The sequence below is a fragment of the Chenopodium quinoa genome, unplaced genomic scaffold (genome assembly GCF_001683475.1).
Source record: "Chenopodium quinoa cultivar QQ74 unplaced genomic scaffold, ASM168347v1, whole genome shotgun sequence".
Lineage (NCBI taxonomy): Eukaryota > Viridiplantae > Streptophyta > Magnoliopsida > Caryophyllales > Amaranthaceae > Chenopodium > Chenopodium quinoa.
Window position 1 is genome coordinate 1,206,100 of NW_018742904.1, and position 4,217 is coordinate 1,210,316.

The 4,217-nt window shown below is 27.1% G+C and overlaps 1 long non-coding RNA gene across 1 annotated transcript; it reads left to right on the plus strand.

Annotated features, from left to right (window-relative positions):
* Positions 1–268: 268 nt before the first annotated feature.
* LOC110727331 lies at positions 269–2,383 on the plus strand. The gene is made up of 2 exons (XR_002512528.1): positions 269–1,341; positions 2,125–2,383. It is a non-coding gene; the product is annotated as an uncharacterized LOC110727331 (long non-coding RNA).
* Positions 2,384–4,217: the final 1,834 nt, after the last annotated feature.

The window sequence follows — 4,217 nt, forward strand, 5'->3', positions numbered from 1 at the left end:
TTGGAGTGGACTCTACTGTATGCTAAGTTCTACTGACCGAGAAATAAAGGCAACAAATGAACATAATCAATTTATACACAAATATCTAATCATATTGGTGAAGTACACCGTGTAGAATAATTTCCTCATTAGTTGTACAAAATCGTCTAACAACAATTGAGATTTTGCAATTATAATGTGAATTATATATTGACTAATATATATATATATATATATATATATATATATATATATATATATATATATATATATATATATATATATATAGGGGAGGGATCCGGTAAGAACCCCTAGATATATAAGAACCCTAGATATATAAGAATCCATCTCAACCGTAGGATCAAGTTGTTTTAGACGGTTAAGATTAAAACACGTGTCCAACTTTTTCAACCCCCTTACCCACCTCCCAACCTTTTCTCTCTCCTCTAACTTTCTTTCCCTTCTTCCCGATTCTCTCATTTTCTCTCTCCTAAAACCCCCAAAAATCTGATAGAAGTTGCAATTTGAAGGATTTTCGCTTCAGGTATGTTTTTCTTTTCGATTTTGTTCAAATTTTCATGAAATTAGCATGATGTTCAAGTGAATTTGCAGTTTTAATTGGTGATTTTTGCAATTTTTAGGGTTCGGATTTAGGGTTCTATTTTTGCGATTTTTAGGAGTCGATTTTTGCGTATTATTTTGTGCGATTTTTGAGTTGGATTTTTCGTATGGAGTTTGATTATTTTGAGTTCGAGTTTAGCAAATTTAGGGTTCGAATCTTTGCGAATTATTTTGTTCGATTTTTGCGAATTATTTTGTTTGATTTTTGCGAATGATTTTTGTTCGATTTTTGTTCATTATTTCGATCAATTTTTGTTCATTATGTCGTTCGATTTTTGTTCATTATTTTGTTCGACTTTTGTGAATTATTTTTGTTTGATTTTTGTGAAATATTTATGTTCGAAAAATTTGATCTGTCAATTATTTTTTTTTTGTAAGAATTAGTTCGATTTTTGCAAATTAATGTCAATTTTTGAATTTTTTTTTTGAGTATGTGTATTCGAACAATAGATCTGTTGCTGCTATGGCTATTACTACAGCCTCTTCTACTCTGCCTACTGCCCCTCCTATCTTCTTCAAGGTTAATTTATATATATTTTGTAGTTGAAGGCATTTGGTGAATTTTATGAAGAAATTGATAACAAGAGTGTCGTTTTGTCCACTTTCGAAACAAGAAACATTGAGATGAAATGGAAGAGCAATGCAAACAAACATGATTGTGGAGTATTTTTGTTGAAGCACATGGAAACCTATGAAGGACAATGTCAAAAACAATGAAATTCGGGGCTAGAGAAGGGTAATGTACGTGTCAAGACATATGATTGATTAGGTTCTAATTACATCTCCATATTCTGATTATGTTCTAAAGTAATTCTGATTATGTTCTAAGTTAAATGTCTATGTTCTAAAGTAAATCTGATTATGTTCTAAAGTAATTATGATTATGTTCTAAGTTTAATGTCTATGTTCTAAAGTTAATCTGATTATGTTCTAAATTACTTGATTATGTTCTAAAGTAATTCTGATTATGTTATGAGTTAGATGTCTATGGTCTAAAGTTAATCTGATTATGTTCTAAAGTAATTATGATTATGTTCTAAGTTTAATGTCTATGTTCTAAAGTTAATCCGATTATTACTTGATTATGTTCTAAAGCAATTCTGATTATGTTATAAGTTAGATGTCTATGTTCTAAAGTTAATCTGATTATGTTCTAAAGTAATTATGATTATGTTCTAAGTTTAATGTCTATGTTCTAAAGTTAATCTGATTATGTTCTAAATTACTTGATAATGTTCTAAAGTAATTCTGATTATGTTCTAAGTTAGATAGATTATGTTCTAAAGTAATTATGATTATGTTCTAAGTTTAATGTCTATGTTCTAAAGTTAATCTGATTATGTTCTAAATTACTTGATTATGTTCTAAAGTAATTCTGATTATGTTGTAAGTTAGATGTCTATGTTCTAAAGTTAATCTGATTATGTTCTAAATTACATGGGAATGTTCTAAAGTATTTTTTATTATATTCTGAATTACATGTGTATTTTAATTTTAACGTGTTTGTATTTTTTTTGTTTGCAGTTTGAGCAAATGAAAAGGTTATGAGTGGAGTATTGTGGGAAGATTATAACATCAGAAGTAAATGAAGAACGGAAAAGAGTGATGAAGATGGCTAGAAAGTGGTCAAAGCTGAACAAAAATTGATATATGATTGTGTAAATCTTAAGTTTATATCTTTAGACATATATTTAAAACAATATATAGTACATTTTTTGTACAAATATGGAGATGACTATTTTGAACATGGGTATCATTTGGAATATTAATATCATTTGAAACATTAACCTGATTTGAAACATTATTTTTATAATGTTCTAAAGTATTTCTGATTTGTAAATTAAAAAAATTTAGAACACAGGAAAAAAAAACTTTAGAACATAAGTAGACTAAATTTAGAACATAGAAAAAAAAAATTTTGAACATAGATAAAAGAATATTTAGAATATAGGTAAAAGAATATTTAGAACGTAAACAAAAAAAAAGAAAAAAAAAAAGAAACTTTAGAACATAGGTAGTAAAAATTTAGAACTTAGGAAAAAAAAACTTTAGAACATAAGTAGACTGAATTTAGATCATAGGCAAAAGAATTTAGAACATAGGTAAAAGAATATTTAGAACATAAGAAGAAGAAAAAAAACTTTAGAACATAGGTTGGAAAAATTTAGAACATAGGAAGAAAAAAAAAAAAAAAAAAAAAAAAAAAAAAAAAAAAAAAAAAACTTTAGTATATAAGTAGACTAAATTTGGAACATAGAAAAAAAAATTAGAAAATAGGTAGACTAGATTTAGAACATAAGAGTAGGCAAAAAAATTTAAAACATAAAAAAAGAATTACAGAAATGCCATTACTAAAGGATGGTTTTAGATGGTTGGATCAAAACTAATAAATGGTTGAGATTGCTTCTTATATAAGATTGAGTTCTTATATAGAGGAGGGTTCTTACATGAGCCTTCCTCTATATATATATATATATATATATATATATAAGTTAATCAATATTTAGCAATATTGGATACATCAATAGTATTAGATATGTGAAAGAAAGATAATATAGAATAAAATAATAATTCCAAAAATTAATAGACTTACATCATTTATACAAAGCACAAATTAACAAATTTTACCAAATCACTTAGAGTATGTTGTATAATCGAAAAAAAAAGCTATACTGGCACACACTATTAGTGGGGAACAAGAACTAAATCTACTCTGTACAAGTCTACTCTATCTTACATCATAAATGGTGTCTTATATCAAACAATCATTATGCATATAATACATAATAGTATATTCTAAAATTTGTGTCTGGTATGATTGCGATTGAATTACTCTTTTTGACTAATACATATACATATTCTTATATGTAAACTTATTTACCTACGATAATTTGATGGAATAACAGAAATATGTAAATTTATTTATCTACAATAATCTGATGGAATAACAGTATAGGCATACCTTTCAAGATCTTTAACAATGATCGAATGATCGTCGTGTAGGTTAAACCTTGGTCTTGGTTTTGGCTAGCTAGAAATTGTGCTGATAACGTGTTGTGAAATAAGGAGAAAATATGAGAGATGGAGAGAGAATTAATCTATATATCTTTATTCCATAGGATGGGGTGTATATATATATATATATATAGGGAATGGATCATGTAAAAACAAGTCTAAAGGTGAAAACTAAAAACAGATAATCTAGACCATTGAATTTTAATCGACGGATGAGATTATATCTGCGTGATATCTGATAATCTTAAGCTGGGTTTTGTTTCTTGATATCTGATAATCCTTTCTCTCTCCTCTATTATTTAGTCTATTTTTTTCTCTCTCCTCCTTCTCACGTTCTCCATCTCACTCTTTCTTTCTCCTTCTCCCAAAAAAGTGAAATACTAAACACAGAAGAATTTGCTTCAATTTCATCAAAATCGCCATTAGAATTTGTTTCAATCTTCATCAATTTCGTCGTTAGCTTCAAAAAAGTGAGTTTTTAGTTTATGATTTTGTTTAATTTGGTATATTCTATGGTTGTTTTTGGAAATCAAAATGATTTTTCGATTAGATTTTCTTGAGTTTTGATTTGAATCAGTTTTGTGGTGTAGTTGTGAGCTGCA